The following is an 18762-nucleotide window of genomic DNA, read 5'->3' on the forward strand; positions in this document are numbered from 1 at the left end:
CCAGGGTTTGGACAGGGCAACCCGGGGGGGGGGGCGGATGGAGGAGAAGAGGGAAATTGCAGGGGTAAGTGGGGGCTTAGGGTTAGGAGAGGGGGGGAATCACAGGGATACGTCATAGATCGGCACAGGGTAGGGGGAATCACACAAATAACCCACAGCAACGCGTGGCAGGGCCAGCTAGTGTGTGTGTGCTTTTTTTCTTAAAAAATGTTTAGGGGTACCCTAACCCTACTCGTATTGAAATACTGCCCCTCAATGAAGCCAAACTTAGATTCACAAAATGTTTAGGGGTATGCGTACCCCCCAGGAAAAAAGCACTGTGTGACATATGGGTCACTTTGAAAGATGCCTTATCATCAGTTCTTAAAGGTAGAATCTTGGTACTGCTAGCAGTGGAACTCAGCTGACTCAGACTGAAGCAGGGGCGTAGCCAGGATCAAAACTAGGGGGGGCAAGCCATGGTCGTTCAGGGGCGGGGCCAAGGCACAGAAGGGGAGGGGCCACAAAGTGGGCGGGGCTAAAGGGCCAACGGGCCTGATGACATCGTGGTGGTGGCAGCAGCGGCCACCTTGTGCTTCTGGGGCTGGTAGCGTTGGCGGCTACCCTGCTTGGCTGGAGAGGACGGGAGGGTCGGGCAGGCAAGAGGGGGTGGCAGGGCGGGCGAGGGCGAGGCAAGACATGGCCGCAGCCACGACGGCTCCGAGGCGTTGCTGCATATCAGCATAATATTTCAACCATGGTTCAAGCCCCACCTTAGGGGAAAAATCCTGCATTGCAGGGGGTTGGACTAGATGACCCTTGTGGTCCCTTCCGACTACAATTCTATGATTCTATTGATATATTACCATAGCATATGCATCATTCTGCTTTCTTGAATTGTCCTACTCCTAGGCATAGCATCTAACTCCTAGAGGCCTAGGTGCCCCCCCCCCAATTACTGGTAAATACCGTACTTGAAAGAGTCATCCCCCCATGTTGACGGGCTTTCTATGTGGGGCTTATCTGCCTCCCCCCGTATTTTATTAAGGATGGAAGAGGGAGGGAAGGAAGGAAGAAATAGAGAGAGAGATAACTCATATTTGTGGGTGTCTCTGGATGACGCTGTGATGCTGGAACTCTGCAGCAAGAGGACGGGAGGGTCGGGCAGGCGAGAGGGGGTGGCAGGGCGGGCGAGGGCGAGGCAAGACATGGCCGCAGCCACGACGGCTCCGAGGCGTTGCTGCATATCAGCATAATATTTCAACCATGGTTCAAGCCCCACCTTAGGAAAAAAATCCTGCATTGCAGCGGGTTGGACTAGATGACCCTTGTGGTCCCTTCCGACTACAATTCTACGATTCTATTGATATATTACCATAGCATATGCATCGTTCTGCTTTCTTGAATTGTCCTACTCCTAGGCATAGCAGCCAACTCTTAGAGGCCTAGGTGCCTCCCCCCCCCCCCAATTACTGGTAAATACCGTATTTGAAAGAGTCATCCCCCCATGTTGATGGGCTTTCTATGTGGGGCTTATCTGCCCCCCGTATTTTATTAAGGATGGAAGAGGGAGGGAAGGAAGGAAGAAATAGAGAGAGGGATAACTCATATTTGTGGGTGCCTCTGGGTGACGCTGTGATGCTGGAACTCTGCATGTACAGGAGCCTTGTAAGCAGCTTTCGCTCTGCTTGATTTACAGCAGGCACGTCCAACAGGTAGATTGTGATCTACCAGTAGATCACTGGATGTCTGTGGTAGATCACTGGTAGGTCACTGGCACCCCTAAAAAAAGCTCACCCAAAATTTTCCTCCTCCCTCAAAAAAGTTGAACTATGACCTGAAGCCCTAAACAAAAATGGGCCTCCCTCCTAAAAGAAGCTCAACAAGTTTGACCTAAACCCCCAAAAACAGGGCTTCCCTTCCTTTAAAAAAAACTCAATAGCTTTGACCTGAACCCCCCCAAAAGGGGGTAGATCACCCCCAGTTTTAAACTCTGAGTAGATCAGAGTCTCTTGGGAGGTGGCCACCCCTGATTTACAGTATACAGATGCAGGAGGAGGGGCAGACTGGAACACCAATGCTTTTTATAAACATCACTGTGTCTGTCAAAGCTACAGCCCCCCCTTTCTTATTCACTTCTTTTTCGCCTTGCAGAGCCACCTTATTCAAATTGAATCCTCTGAGTCTGCACCCTCATTAAATCGCCAATAGAACTCTTAATGCTCCTGAATGCTCATTAACAACTGCCACTTAAGAACAATAGGGTGAAATGGTCAGCTATCGAATCTTGCCTGGGGATATATGCTCCATTGTCTTAACTGCTTAACTACTGGTAGCCACTTTGCTTTATTTGATGTGTTTTTGTTACTGCTGTGTCCCCCCCCCCCAGCAAGCGGAGACTTAGCTGCTCTTGCTAAAGCAAAGCCCTTTCCACTTCAGTTTTTGGAGGGGAAAAGTGCTGGTTATGGTCTGTAAAATACATTAATTTTTTTGCTTCTAGGGGGGGCAGCTGCCCCCTCCTGCCCCCCCCTGCCTACGCCCATGGACTGAAGGGAGCTTTCACAAATACATATTCATCCAACCCCAACTCACCAATGCAGACTTCAATTCAGATTTGCAAGATCACTAGCAGAGTTGAAAGTAACATGCTTCAAGCACCTTAAATGGTAAATACATATCACATGACCTTGACCAATCCATATATTAGCAGCAGTGCACCTGAATTTCACACAATATTGGGAATTCGATGTGGTCAGAAATCTTAAGACCTAAGTTAAAAGAACATTAGAAATACATTGCTTTAGCTTTCCCTCCCCCCGGTTCCAGTCAAAGCACAGTATGAACATGGCTCGCAGAATATACTCTAGCACTGGTTTAGCTGAATACTGAAGCAGTTACAACAGGCATCCCCAAACTGCGGCCCTCCAGATGTTTTGGCCTACAACTCCCATGATCCCTACCTAAGAGGACCAGTGGTCAGGGATGATGGGAATTGTAGTCCAAAACATCTGGAGGGCCAAAGTTTGGGGATGCCTGAGTTACAATGTGCAGGTGTGATTTGGTGAGGGGGAACTGGCTTCAGGTGAAGCATGTCCTCTCCGCCCAATTCTTTAAGTTAGGGGTGAGACAATTGCCGCAATCCAGACATTGGGCTCCAACTCCCATCTGACCCAACCAGCATGACCAATTGCCAGTGTGGACAGGAGTTGTAGTTCAGCAGCATTTGGAAGGCCAAAGATTCCCCGCTTCTGCGCTAAGTGAGTATCAGACAGGCAATGTTTTTTCGGCGCCTACTGAGGACCCTGTTCTTTCAATAAACCTTTGTAAGTTGAGGTCTTTGCCTGCCTTTGTCTGTATTGGAATTGTTCTTGAGAGGTTTTATGACTTCTTGTGTGCTGCCCTGGACTCATTTGGGAGGAAGGGTGGGATGCAAATGTGATGGCTAAATAACACATCCCTTTCCTGGGTGGCTTAGCATTCTGTTATGCTCCTGATTCTCTTACACAACAGGGGCTTGCCAGCTATCTTTGCCTTTCTGCCTTCTGTGAGCTCTGCTTCAGCTAACTCGCCCACTTCCAGGCCACAATTGTAGCCGGAAGCTGTGTAACGAGAGCACAGAGTTAAATGAAAAGGAGACGGAGCTCCTGGTCGCCTATAGCTCAACTCTGCACAGTATTACTCAGCAACCTCATCCATCAGGAAGGAAATGGAAGCCACCTGGAGCCCTACAGTAAATCAGGAGGAGGAGGAGGAGGAGGAAAAGTTAGTGGCTGAACATTAACATGGGGTAAGAGGACCAGGACTGAGATTAATCCAGACAAGCGGTGTCCCTGGGTCAAATAACACCCACTGATCATTCCAGACTTTGTTTACTTAAATATTTATAAAACTAGTGGATTTTAGCCCGTTTAAAAACGGGCGCTAGAGGAAGCGGCCTGCCGGGACTGGCTTGGCGGTGGCGGGTCTTACCGCCACCACCAAGCCAGTTCGCAGCGGGGGCTTTTCGCCGTTTGCCTTCCCCTGAGGGGGAGGCAAACGGCGAAAAACCCCGCCGCGCCGCAAATCGGCTCCGGGACTGGCTTGGCGGTGGCGGGTCTTCCCGCCACCGCCAAGCCAGTCCGCAGCGGGGGGTTTTCGCTGTTTGCCTTCCCCTGGGGGAGGCAAACGGCGAAAAACCTCGCCGCGCCGCAATTCGGCTCCGGGACTGGCTTGGCGGTGGCGGGTCTTCCCGCCACCGCCAAGCCAGTCCGCAGCGGGGGGTTTTCGCTGTTTGCCTTCCCCTGGGGGAGGCAAACGGCGAAAAACCCCGCCGCGCCGCAATTCGGCTCCGGGACTGGCTTGGCGGTGGCGGGATGTTCCCGCCACCGCCAAGCCAGTCCGCAGCGGGGGCTTTTCGCCGTTTGCCTTCCCCTGGGGGAGGCAAACGGCGAAAAACCCCGCCGCGCCGCAATTCGGCTCCGGGACTGGCTTGGCGGTGGCGGGATGTTCCCGCCACCGCCAAGCCAGTCCGCAGCGGGGGCTTTTCGCCGTTTGCCTTCCCTCGAGGGGGAGGCAAACGGCGAAAAACCCCGCCGCGCCGCAATTCGGCTCCGGGACTGGCTTGGCGGCGGCGGGAAAAAGGGGAGGAATTCCTCCCCTTCTTCCCGCCGCTGCCAAGCCAAAGCGGGCCTCCCTCCGCGCCCGCTGCCGCTTCGGCTTCCTCGGGTTCCCCGAGGAAGCGCCGTCCCATGCCGGAGGTGTGCGGCAAGGCTGCGGGGGGGGAGCGCTTCTCTCCCCCGCCGCCTCACCGCACACCTCCAGCATGAGACTGGGCTTCGGAGCGGCGGTTGGCGGAGCGGCAGTTGGCTGTTCCCTGTGTCCCGAGAGCACGGGTCCAATCCCTGTGTCCCTGGTTGTCCCTCCGTCCAATCCCTGTGTCTCTGGGGGACATGCGCAGTACCCCAGGGACACACGGGACATCTGGACGCAGGGACAACATGGACATTATTATATAGGATAGGATACTATGCCGTACCAAAGATGATAGATTAGAACTGTGCTTTTGGAAGGGTCCTTTTGAAAATGAGTACTAGGGAAATTCATGTTTAGGAAAGAAGATACTTGTCGCAAGCCAGAAGGGTAGGATCATTAAAAGCAGAGCAAGCAGGAAGAGACAAATGTAGCAGACCCCTTTATCTGTGAAGGTGCTTAAGTCAGTAATGTGTAATCTTGCCTGTTAGTGGCAAATTGCCATCCGGACACTTTTCAGGCCTATTGATTCTCTGCTGTAAGTAAAATGGTAGTTTGCGGTCTATACTAACTGCTACCCATTAAACTCAGATCACATGAGCTTTGTTTGTCCTTTTGCATACAAACTTCTGGAATCTTCTGAAACTTAAAAGTGTGTGTTTCATAGCTCTGCTTTTTCCTCCCATGTGAGTGGGTGGGAAGCTGTTATTTCAGAACCCTTTAAACAACCAGTGTGAATTTCACTCTCATAAATTTTCATCTCCCTCTGTTAATAAAATAAGCATATATTTTTCTTAAAAACAATTTGGCTTTACTGCTTTGACCTTTCCACAAACCATGAAGGATTTATCGTTGACTCAAAACACATCTCCCCAACCCAGAAGGGAAGCTAACTTCTAAAATGCTGTTTTTGTAAGGCTAGGTTTGGAAATGTCAAGTGGGCAACCAAACAGCATGAATCATAGGAACCAGTTCAGCAGGCAGAAGGCAATGTGTCTGCAATTAACACTAAAAGAGGTAGAATTTCATTGTATACAGAACAAATCCTTTTATCAGCTGGAATCTGATCTTCAGTTTAGCTTAGTGTTATTAGGCTTTTATACGTCTGAGTTTAATTCTGCCCTTCCTGTTAAAACTCTGCTGTTCAAAGTATGAAACATATTTCCTACAGCAGTGTGAAGGGCAGCTAGGAGAAGCATGAGCTCATGGCTGACAAACAACCTTGCCCTCCTGAAGCTCATGTTTGGTGTAAGTCTTGATAGGCTAGTTCTGCCTTCTCTTGTTCAAATAGAAAGGGCTGCATGCATGTGAAAAGGCTCTAGGAGTCTTGGTAGACCACAAACCTGACATGAGTCAACAGTGTGATGCAGCAGCTAAAAAAGCCAATGCAATTCTGGGCTGCATCAATAGGAGTATAGCATCTAGATCAAGGGAAGTAATAGTACCACTCTGGTCAGACCTCACCTGGAATACTGTGTCCAGTTCTGGGCACCACAGTTCAAGAAGGATATTGACAAGCTGGAACGTGTCCAGAGGAGGGCGTCCAAAATGGACAAAGGCCTGAAAACAATGCCTTATGAGGAACGGCTTAGGGAGCTGGGTATGTTTAGCCTGGAGAAGAGAAGGTTAAGGGGTGATATGATAGCCATGTTCAAATATATTAAAGGATGCCATATAGAGGAGGGAGAAAGGTTGTTTTCTGCTACTCCAGAGAAGTGGACACGGAGCAATGGATTCAATCTACAAGACAGAAGATTCCACCTAAACATTAGGAAGAACTTCCTGACAGTAAGAGCTGTTCGGCAGTGGAATTTGCTGCCAAGGAGTGTGGTGGAGTCTCCTTCTTTGGAGGTCTTTAAGCAGAGGCTTGACAGCCGTATGTCGGGAATGCTTTGATGGTGTTTCCTGCTTGGCAGGGGGTTGGACTGGATGGCCCTTGTGGTCTCTTCCAACTCTATGATTCTATGATTCTATGATTCATTTCCATCTGTACAGATTGATGGACTAGTTCATCAATTCATTGATGGACTAGTTCAACAATTCCCTGTATGCTAAGGGTAAACTCCTTTTCCTAAAATAAAAATTTGGTACAAAACTACAAAAATAAACAACAACAATGGAGAGAAAATAATTATCCATAATGTAATCAGGGTCAAGGTTGTATGGAAAGTTCATCAATTGACCTTCATTCAACACAGAATACTCAGCCACAGTTCTCCGTATGTGACCAGAGGATTTCTAGCATTCCCTTCTTCAGTGGTGTATATAATAAAGGTAAAACACGGGTGGCGCTGTGGTCTAAACCACTGAGCCTCTTGGGCTTGCCAATCAGAAAGTCGGTGGTTCAAATCCCTGCGACGGCGTGAGCTCCTGTTGTTCTGTCCCAGCTCTTGACAACCTAGCAGTTCGAAAGCACACCATTGCAAATAGATAAATAGGTACTGCTGCGGTGGGAAGGTAAACAGTGTTTCCATGTGCTCTGGTTTCCATCACGGACATCCGTGTACCAGAAGTGGTTTAGTCATGCTGGCCACATGACCCAGAAAGCTGTGGACAAACGCTGGCTCCCTCAGCCTTTGACTGGACTTAACCGTCCTGGGGTCCTTTACCTTTACCTTTTTTATAATAAAGGTATGTCACGAATCCTGGAAATCCAGGAATTTGTCTGATTCAGATCCTTTCTTTAGTGCCTTGACTCTGTGTGTTCGCTTTTCCATCAGTGCTAGATTCCAAACCTCATGAATACCAGCAATGGAAGAGACTGACTGCAGGAGACCTCCAGTTCTTCGTGGTCCTAAGTCTTGGAACAACGAAAAGAAATGCTGCAAGATCTTTATAAATTACTGATTTAGGCTGCCCATCAAAGATGAGCAGCTGTGCCATCTGTGGGTCAGAAGGTAGGAGCTGGCAGATCATTTTATCGATTTCTTGGGAGACATTCATCAAAAATGAAGACGTATCTTCACGCAACCACCACATGGGGAAAAATGGGTCCCACTCCCCACAGTCCCTCCAGCATCATGATGAGATTGTATTATTTATTCTGTGGAGGACGAGGAGATTGATGTGATGGCAGTACTTATTGATAAGGGTGGCTGTTCTTCAATTAATAAGAGAGCAACAGTAGAACTGTGCAGAAGAAAAACTGTGGCCTGACAAACACACACAGCTGCTGCGTTGAAGCAACAATTCTTAGGATCAAATTTATGCATCCCAAGTTGTCCTCCTGTGCAGAATCTGACATCTGGCCACTCCAGAGCAACCATTGGTGCTACTTCATCTGCATCCCAGATCATGTGTGGTTCTGCTGATGAACTGCACAAAGAACTTTTCCAGAAGGCAAATCTAAAAAAAAATGTAGTATAAACACTGACAACTGGGAAACACTGGCCTGTGAGCGCTCCAGTTGGAGAACAGCCTTTACCAAAGGTGTTATGGGCTTTGAAGACACTCAATCTCAGGACGGAAGGGAGAAACGTGCTAAGAGGAAGGCGCACTTGGCAAATCCACACCGTGATCAACTCCTGCCCGGAACCCAATGTCCCCACTGTGGAAGGATGTGTGGATCCAGAATTGGCCTCCACAGTCACTTACGGACCCATTGTTAAAACTGTGTTTATGGAAGACAATCTTACTCGGATACGAGTGATCGCCAGAGAAGAAGAAGAAGAATCTCCTGCTTGGACTACTGCAATGCACTCTGTGTGGATCTACGTTTGAAGGTGGCTTGGAAACTGGTTTACCACTCCTATCAGCCAATCACCCATTCCCACCCCCCTTCTGAGTAATACCCCTCCCCACCCTGGGGCTATACATAGGGTCTGGTGACTTCTGTTTCAGTGTATCTGAAGAAGTGTGCATGCACACGAAAGCTCATACCTATGACAAACTTAGTTGGTCTCTAAGGTGCTACTAGAAGGAAATTATTATTATTATTATTATTATTATTATTATTATTATTATTATTATATCATCATTATCATTTTGTTTTGTCTACGTCAGACCAACACGGCTACCTACCTGTAACTGAAATAAATGCACTTTTTGACGATATTCTAATTTTCCAAGTTTCACCTCTGTATCTGGATTCAGAACATGCTTACTGACAATAAGTTCCATGGATTCCAAAAAAGCAAAGAGGCGTCTACCAGAAGCACAGTGTCCCACTGGTTTGTGCAAAATACCTTCATGAAGCAGTGAAGGATCAGTCTGAGTAAGGAAAAGAATTTAGAGAGAGCTTGTTGAGAGAGTGTGAGGTGGCAGCTGGGCAGTTAAGGAGACAGTTGAGGACAGGCGTTGCAGAAAGGAAAACCTAGCGAGCCAGGAATGTGGGGACTTTCCTCATGAATGAATTTAATGAGAAATAAATAATGGGTTTGTATAGCTGATGAATAGAAAGGATGCAAGTTACCTCTGCGAGAACTGGATGACCAGTTGATGGAAAAGACTAGTAGGCAACTTCCTGTCCAGCTGTGGATTTAAACTTCACCTGACTGCTAATTTCCTGGGCTTTGAGACCTTTGGTAGAGAAAACCAAAAGGAGAAGCTCAGACTTAGCATGTCTGTATAATGCTGGGCTATGGGAAACTTTGTTGTAAACTTGCACTGTAGGGGCTGTTATTTTTCACAATGGAGAGATGGATATCAAGTTCTGCATCCAAAATGGCAGAATTTTGCGGCATGTGTATCTTGCACGTTTGTAAGCATTGGAAACCTATTTAACCCTCATGTTAAATCCCGCAGAGAGTCCTCATACTGAGCTCGCCAAGGTCTCAGGCAGAGGAGGGATTTCTTAGTCCTCCTGGCCTGAGACCCTTTTCACTGGGATGGCAGGGCTGGGACCGGACAATGGCGGAGCTTCATGCTCCAGCATTGGGGGACGGAGAGCAGGTGGGGGTGGGGCACACTGCCCGCAGGGGCGGGTTGGGGTGCCCAGCACGGGCAGGGGGGCAGCCGCGATGGCACCCCACCAGGATCACGCTGCTGGGGGCGGTGCACTCCCCCCACCCTCCTCTTCCTCCCCCAGTGGGACCGGACACCTTCTCCCATGCAAAACATGAGCTCTTTCTCTACCACTGAGCCCCTCCCCATATGTTAACTTTTCATCATCTGTTTCGTTGCTGTCGTCCAATTAGAAAGGGACAAGTCATAAGGGATGATACTGAACCTCTCAACCACAAGCCCTCACAGCTAGAAATCCTAAGCATCCTTTCCTGTCCACACTGAGATTTATTTCTTACAGCTCACTAGCAGTTCTCTGTTAGTGCACTGTTTAGGGATTCCTGGCCTGGCAAGAAGCTTATTTGGCCAGCAACTGGGACAGAAATAGGGCACTGAACATTTCCTGCCAATCAGGGGAGCAATGAAGGAATCCTGGGTCCTGTATGTCAGCCCAATGTCAAGCTCAGAATGTGTTAAAGGAAGGGAAAATTCAGTAGGTTTCTACAACAAGCAGAAACTGTTGGAGCTGCAAGACTGTGAGCATTTTGCAAAATGCTAAGCCCCAAACTGTAACACTCATAGACAAGATGAACACAATCTCTTCTGGTGGGCCTATAAAGTACGGTACTTAGGACTCAGCTATACAGCTGCAAATAAAACGTTTTAAATGTGTTGGAAAGTGCAGTATACAAATGTGAGGCTAGATGGCGATAGTGAGCTATGCCAAATTCAATGTATTTTTCAAAAAAAAATGCAACATTTTTTTTGATATGTGGGTAGATTCCACCTTAGAATCTACTCTGTGTCAAAGTTTTATGCTTTATCGTACTCAGTCAAACGTATTCCTTTCATAGTGTTTTTGCCCATACTCCTTGCCAGAATATACACTCTGTTTTGGATTGAAAGCTTGAACCTTTTAAGCCTCTCATTGCTCCTTAGGTGTGTAAACAAATGCAGAGGTTGGAGCAAGGTCAGTGGGGTTGTTGGGAACCTCCGAACAGACCCAAATAAAAACCGCTAATCAAGGAATAAAAATAGAGATGGTCAAGGTAGCAATCAGGGCATATCGCTTCAAGCGTATTTCCTGTTTCTGTCTCCCCCCCCTGCCCACTTAGCACACAATGGCTAAGGTGATACACAAGGTGTACAAGAAGAAGGGTTGGGGGGGGGGAGTTAATTTCATGCAATCAAAGATCAGGCAGAGTAGAAATGAAGGGAGTTTGAGGAGGCAAGAGATAAAGGCAATAGCGAGTCCCCCCTTTAGATGTGGGGGGAGATGGGACAAGAGAGTTTTGCTGATTAAGAAACCATAACAGTTTGTAACGATCTCCAGCTGCAGGAATGAAAGGGCTGCTCTGGGATTCATTAATATGAGGAAAGGCCTCCAGTCCTTTCACGGAAAGCACAGACAAATGCGGAGATCAATTAAAAACCGGGGAGAGGGCACAAGCAGAGGAGATTATTTTAACATCTGGCCTGTGTGAAACACATTCTTTGGAACAATGGCTGGCCCCATCTGACAGCACATGCTCATCGTCTAAGCCTTCTCCACACCCTGGTTGCTGTGTCAGAGGCAGAGTTCTTAGAGAGGTAGCAAACCTGTGTCGCACAGTTTCAAACTCTACACGTGTAACTGAACAATAGCGTGCCTCCAATCTGCCAGTATTTTGTGAGAGGGGTTCAAGAGCGTACCAGAAGTTTTGATTTGTGCGATTGGAGTTGATTATGAAGGAGCATTCCCTCCTCTGAATCCCCACCCCCGGCAGTCTGATGTGGTACAGTCCAGACACAGGTTTTGCTGCCACAGAAAGAGCCACTTGCTCCCATACAGGGGAGCTCATGAGTGAAGATCCATTTCAGTGGCCTTGCTCTCAGTGCTGTCTAGAGATATTTGGCGGGTTCTGATCTACCTGTAGTTCCTGATCTACCTTTTCCTCACCCCTGGTCTGAGGAAGCCCAGTCTCAGCAATGAAGTTCACTAGGTAGTCATCATGGTGTCCCATTGCGCCAGAAGCGGTTTAGTCATGCTGGCCGCATGACCCAGAAAGCTGTCTGTGGACAAACGCCGGCTCCGTCAGCCTGAAGGCGAGATGAGCGTCACAACCCCATAGTCGCCTTTGACTGGAATTAACCATCCAGGGGTCCTTTACCTTTTATTCTCAAATTAATCTACCTTAAAGATGTTGTGAGAATAAAATTGAAAGGTCACATATGCTACTCAAAAGCTCCTTTCAGGAACTGCAGGATACAGATGTGATGACAGAATATCTGATGTCAGCCTAGATGGTGTGGTTCAAGCTCATGAAAGTTCCGGATTGTCTCCATGCCTGTAAGGCTTGCATGCATACAATTCATAGAATCGTAGAGTTGGAAGAGATCACAAGGGCCATCCAGTCCAACCCCTGCCAAGCAGGAAACACCATCAAAGCATTCTTGACATATGCCTGTCAAGCCTCTGCTTAAAGACCTCCAAAGAAGGAGACCCCACCACACTCCTTGGTAGCAAATTCCACTGCCGAACAGCTCTTACTGTCAGGAAGTTCTTCCTAATGTTAAGGTGGAATCTTCTTTCTTGTAGTTTGAATCCATTGCTCTGTGTCCGCTTCTCTGGAGCAGCAGAAAACAAACTTCTTTCAAAGCCTCCCAAGGTTTAAAAAGCAGGGCTCGATAAGAACTCAGAGGAGCCTTAACAAGAAAACGGGGGTCTCAGCACTTTGAAAAGGGCCACATAATTCTCTGGGAACTCCCTTGTTGTCATTTGTACATTCAAGATGCCAATTGAGTTCATCTGAAGACTTCCTGGAGCCTTATAGCTGGGTTCAGAACCTCTGCCTGCAGGACTCCTGGCCGATATCAAGATAGCCCCAAGGAGGGAATGTTAATGCAACTTCAACTGAAATATTTCAAAGGGGAGTTGGCTAAAGAAACATGTCTCTTCTAGGTTGCCTGGGTTTATCGTTTGCATCTCTCATATCTCTGGCCAGAGAGGAAGTTTCCTCTATTTTCTTCACAAATACATATAGCGGTGCCCAGTCCTCATCCAATTACTAGGCCCCTCACAGATTAAGGTTTATGAGTTGGATCCAGAATTACCCTTCAGTTTGCAGGAGGGACTGACTCCAAGCAGAGGAAGGGGGAGATTATTTTTATTTTACTGATTCCCCTTGGGCCGCTTCCCATGTTGCTCAAGAGGGTTCCTCCAACTCTCGGGAGGAACTTTGCAGGGACCTGCAGAAGGAAGGAGCAATAGGCAAAAATCACCTCTCCCTCTTTCCTCCATGAGGAACATCCCATGGGCAATTATCTAGGTATGGAATGGGGAGATTTTCTGGGAAAGAAAAGCACTGAATCCAATTGTCTCCCGCTGCTGATGGAAAGCTCTGTGATCCACCAGAGGCTTCCATAAGCACTAAGGGGAGTGATGTTTGTCAAACCCCTCCTTCTTCTGCAGCCTTTCGCAGACCAAAAAAAAAAAAAAAACTGATGCAGGGGGTGGTGGGATTCTTTGGAGCAACATGGGACGTGGTCATAATAGTATGTTTAAACTAAGCCTAAGATACATGAAGCCTGAAAGATGTAAGTAATAGAACCAACATATCCTTGTTGAGAAGACTCCCTGAAAAAGACCCTGATGTTGGGAAAGATGGAGGGCACAAGGAGAAGGGAACAACAGAGGACGAGGTGGTTGGACAGTGTTCTCGAAGCTACGAACTTGAGTTCGTAGGCAGTGGAAGACAGGAGTGCCTGGAGTGCTCTGGTCCATGGGGTCACAAAGAGTCGGACACGACTAAACGACTGAACAACAACAAAATCCTTGTGGTTATATCTAAATTGTAACTACGTTCAAGACAAGCTAGGGAGATGAAGTTTGACATGTTTCACTTATATAATAGGTACACTGCTGATGGGGTTGGTAGGTGGGAGATATAGAATGCCTGTATTTCTAAAGCAGGAAGTGGAAGAAAAATCCATGTTCTTCCTCTTAAAAAGAAGAACGCTGCTGGATCAGAGCCAAAACCCCATCTCGACTAGCATCCTTTTCTCACAGGGACCAATCAGATGTCTTTTGGAAGCTTGCAAGCAGGACCTGAATGCAACTGCGTTCTCCCCTGCTGTGTTTTCCAGCAACTGGTATTCAGAAGCATAGTACTGTACTTTGAAGGTGGATTATAACCACCATTACTGTCTTAGAAGGAAATGCAAATATTTAGCAGCCATGCTGCGTGTTAAGTTTTAAACCGATATATGATTTTTATATTGCATATGTGTATTGATGGGTGGTGAGTTTTGCTTGGATGAAGTGTGGTCCATAAGTATCCCAAATCAAAAAGTAGAACGCGGTTAAAGGTAAAGGTAAAGGGACCCCTGACCATTAGGTCCAGTAGTGACCGACTCTGGGGTTGCAGCGCTCATCTTGCATTATTGGCCGAGGGAGCCGGCATATAGCTTCCAGGTCATGTGGCCAGCATGACAAAGCCGCTTCTGGCAAACCAGAGCAGCACATGGAAACGCCATTTACCTTCCCGCTGTAGCGGTTCCTATTTATCTACTTGCACTTTGATGTGCTTTCGAACTGCTAGGTTGGCAGGAGCTGGGACCAAGCAACGGAAGCTCACCCCGTCGCAGGTATTCGAACCGCCGACCTTCTGATCAGCAAGCCCTAGGCTCTGTGGTTTAACCACAGCGCCACCTGGGTCCCTGCAGAACGCGGTTAGTAGCTGTCAATAGCCTTCTCCTCCATAAATCCCTTCTCATCCTGCATCTTAAAAGAACACATAGCAGAGTTTCCTCCAAAGAGCTCAAAGTCCAAGGAGGTGCTTTTGTCTGCACAAGACCATTTGAGATACATTTGAGATATTAAATAAAGGTCAAGAAGACCACTACTGTGAACTTTAAAGAATCAGTGATTATTTTTTAAATGGCCAGAGATCAGTGACAGTATCTGCTCTGCATGTGGACCGTCTCAGGTTTAATCCCCAGCATCTCATGATAGAGGTTAAAGAGATCCTGCCTGAAAACCTAGAGAGCCGCTGCCAGCCAGTCCAGTATAGGCAATACTGACCAATAGTCTGATTCAGCTTCCTGTGTTCCGTTGCATTCCATTGTCTGCCAGGTCTTGTTGAAAGCAGTTGTATTTTGTGGCCTGTTGCAGTTCCTTTTGAAAGGCAGCTCTGCTTACACTAATCCCATCTAGAGGTCACCAAGGAATATATCATGGTGGGCCATGCAGTGCACTCTGGTTAACAAATGCCACTTTGGTATCCAGGAGCCCAGGTTTAGAAGCACTCGTCAATATCCTTCCTTCACATATTCCAAGGTTGATCCCAGGCTAAGCTCTGATGATCCGCAGGACTCAAATTAAAACCTGGGTGGAGTCCCTTTCAGCTGCAAAGAAATAAACCGCTTGGTGTACTTTTCAAAACTTGATCTTCTCAGTCTTTGGTCTTGGCTCCGGGTTTCAGTAGTTGGTGCTCCCTGAGCATTAAATAATACCAGGGCTTTATTAAAAGCATATTTGCCAAGGTTTTTCAGCAATTGGACACATATGCCCCCCCCCCAACATGGGAGCTCAGCCTTGATGAATATGGTTTCAATAAATGAGCAGCATTTCATTTACAAGCTATTACTGTGTTGTTAAATTTAAGATGAAAAAGAAACAAAGAATACCTCGCTTGGAACGGTCGTTCCACACAAAGCGGTCACCTTGAAAGAAATGGGAAGGTCGAGGCAGAGCAAGAAAGAGCAGTTGCAATGGAGATAGCACTTCTCAACCAAATCACTTTTGGTTTCACTGAACATCATTCTGACCCACACAGGAACCAGCGTAAGAAGCTGCAGAGTTGGAAGATCTCTCCTCAGTGTTTGTTAGCCAGGCCCTCCCCCCCCCCAAAGTGTTTATAAGGTAGAGTAGGGGAGACTCAAGGCTCTCCAGTATTGGATTTTAAATTAAATTCAAAAGGGATGCCAACAGTGGTACCTCTGGTTAAGAACTTAATTCATTCCTCAGAATGCACAGTATTGAAATAATGATTTATGTTGGAAGTCCAAATAGTGACGGAGGGAAGTCAGAAGGGTGAGGGGATGTGGGTATTGGTGGTGGGACAAAGAGAGACATGTGAGATATGAATTATAATGCAATGTATTGTATGGTTTTATTTTGTGTGATGGAAATGTAGTAATTGTAATAAGCTAAAATAAATAAATAAATAAATAATAAGAACTTAATTTGTTCCGGAGGTCTGTAACCTGAAACCGTTCTTAACTTGAGGTACCACTTTAGCTAATGGGGCCTCCCGCTGTCGCCGCTGAATGATTTCTGTTCTCATCCAGAGGTAAAGTTCTTAACCTGAGGGTACTACTTCCAGGTTAGTGGAGTCTGTAACCCGAAGCTTTTGTAACCTGAGGTACCACTGTATACTAAAAAGTGCATGAATATTTGCACAGTAGCAGAAGCTGTTGAAGGCTAGACTTCTTCACTCTCAACTTCAGCTCTCTCTCCCTCCCATACATGCACAATCACTCGGCTCAGCTCTTCCCCCCATTCAAAGCTATGGAATGTTCCAAGGCACAGCAAGGAAGATGGTGCAGTTGCTTGCTGGTTCCTAGAAAATGAGCTGCAACTCTTCATCTTATTGATCAGTCAGCCTTGACTACAATAGCAGTCTTTTTTGGCTGACTGTCCCAGGGCTATATATGGATTTGTACTCAGAGAATGGGTTTGCAGGGATGGGAAACCTGTAGTCGTCCTACTGCAGTTGCTAGACTTCACCTTCCATCGTTCCTGGTATTATGATGACTGGGACTGTTGGGATTTGGAGTCCAACAATGCCTGGAAGGCCACAGGTCCCCCATCCCTGTGATATACAAGTAGGGTCCCTTCCCCCTACACCCAGTCACCATGCCCCTTTGTGACCTCATAGATGGTCTGCTGTCAGGAATGAGCCAACTCCTAGTGGAACTTTACAGCTGGCTGCAGAACAGAGAGGGTTAGATCTGATGCAGGCTGAAGAGCGGCCAGTGCCAAGTGCGACTCCCTCAGACATTGGAATGCTGGTTGCCAAGGGAACGACTGAGAGCAGGCTGGAACACAGCCAAAGCTCTCAGGAAGTTCAAACAGATGCGAACAGACACCAAGACAGTTTTTCAGAACAGGAAGAAGCTGGAGCTGATGCAATAAGTCCAAAGGGTCGGCGAATGGGAGGGTTGCTAGACAGGAAGCAAAACAAGAGACGTAAGGGGCGGTGGTTCAATATATTCTGTAGGAACTGGAAGGAGTCTTCAGAAGGGTCATCTTGAATGATAATGTTGGTGGCTTCGTTAGAGCCGCCCGAAGCTATCTGTTTGTTTTTGCAATAAATCCTCCTTTTTAATTACCTGCACTTACTGTGTTATCAAGATAGGAACCTGGACTTCTGACATCTGTAGCCAAAGGCAATAGCTGGAGAGCATCAGCACAGCTTTCAGGTTTCATCTGTTCATGAATATCCACCAGTTTCCTTTCATACATCACAGTCATGGATGTGCATACACCATTCACAGTGACCACATTTGAACCCCCCCACCCCCATTCACACACACAAGCATATGCCAGCCAACATCCATGAAGAACGCCAACATACATATTCACTGATAATTCACTCTCCATTCATAAACATTTGGGCCTCGGCTTCAACCCACAAATACCCACCAGCTTAAGCCATTTTACATCCACAAATATCAGCCTGCTTCAGCCTTGTGACATCCACTGATTTTCAAATACAAATTCCACCTACCAGCATCTTCCATCTTCCACTAGGTCCATCTCTAGATATCAACCAGCTTCTGACCATGGATATCAGCTGCATTCAGGCTGCAATGCTGCTCAGCAGGTGAACTTGCCTTATTAGAGCTCCATAGTATCCCACAACCAGATGGTTGTCTCCATTCATCTGTGAATGGGCCTCCCACAGATGGAAGGCTGGCAATGCTGGATATCACAACTGTTGCCCACTGTGCATTGTTGCTAGGGAAGAGGAAAAGGCCCCCTTTATACCCACTCATCTGCCATGACCTATTGTGACATCAGAGGTAGTCCCTAGCCAATGGTTGCTAAGTTTAGTAATTTAGTTCACTGAAATTGTAAATGCTTGTATGCATTACTATGTGTTTAAATTTGATTGGCTGGCAATTGAATTCTAGAGAATTCTCTCCAGCAGTTCTCCTGTGATTGGCTAACATTGGTCACATGGGAAGTATGAATCCATTGTAAACACTGCTAAGTTCCATATTGGAGTGCTTCTTTGCTTGAAAGAGAGCAAAGCTGCAGGAGAAGGTAAAAGTGGATATCTCTCAAAGGAGCTGCAAGGCATGGCCTAACTGAGATACAGAAGGCTGGGTGCTGAGCTCTGGAAAAGGAGGAAAATACAGTTGTTTGGAAGTTAGAAGAAGAGACTGTAAGCCCATGTTGACTGTAAATATATTTTAATTCATCTATAACTACATGTTTCTGCAAGTAAAGTTTTTGAATGTTAAAGTCTGGACATTGGTTTTTAATTTCCAAAGAAGGATGTCAGTCATATACAGTGGACCCTCCGGATATGAATTAAATTCATTCCGGGGGTCCATCCGCAACCCGAAAAGTCTGTAGACAGAGGCACCACTTCTGCGCAATTAAGCGCATCTCCACATGCGTGCACGGCAAAACCCAGAAGTATACACTTCCGGGTTTGCTGCGTTCGTAACCCAAAAGTTACGTATCCAGAGCAGTACATAACTAGAGAGTCCAATGTATATGATTTGAGCTTCTTAGCTGCGATTGCGCTGCCCTTACTTCAACAATGGTAACAGTTTGTGGCACCTTGCAATTGTGGATGTACCTCAGCAGTGATTTATTTGCGCACTTGCTTATTCTTGAAAATATTTATTATAGCCCACTCTCCATCTGTACTGATACCGGGGGGACCAACCCATAAAACTGTTGTAGGGGACCTTTCCAGCACAAGGGCCGCATTTCCTTGCAGGGAACCTGCCAGGAGCCAGTGCAAGATAGCAGCCAGAGGCAAAGGGGAGAGGAGCGACGCATGTGCCTCTTATGTTTGTCCAGTGGGCTCCATTGCAGCTGCGCAAAAGCCAGCG

The 18762-nt window shown here is 47.1% G+C and overlaps 1 protein-coding gene across 1 annotated transcript in view; it reads right to left on the bottom strand.

The window, feature by feature from the left end:
• SUPT7L (SPT7 like, STAGA complex subunit gamma) overlaps nucleotides 1-17445 on the bottom strand; it is a 52286-nt gene extending 34841 nt beyond the window's left edge. Inside the window, exon 1 of the mRNA XM_088666593.1 lies at nucleotides 17421-17445. The gene's annotated coding sequence lies outside the window, so the exon portion shown is untranslated. The remainder of the gene's footprint in view (nucleotides 1-17420) is intronic.
• Nucleotides 17446-18762: the final 1317 nt, after the last annotated feature.

This window comes from Zootoca vivipara, chromosome 3, assembly GCF_965207765.1.
Source record: "Zootoca vivipara chromosome 3, rZooViv2.hap1.1, whole genome shotgun sequence".
NCBI classification, from domain to species: Eukaryota; Metazoa; Chordata; class Lepidosauria; order Squamata; family Lacertidae; genus Zootoca; species Zootoca vivipara.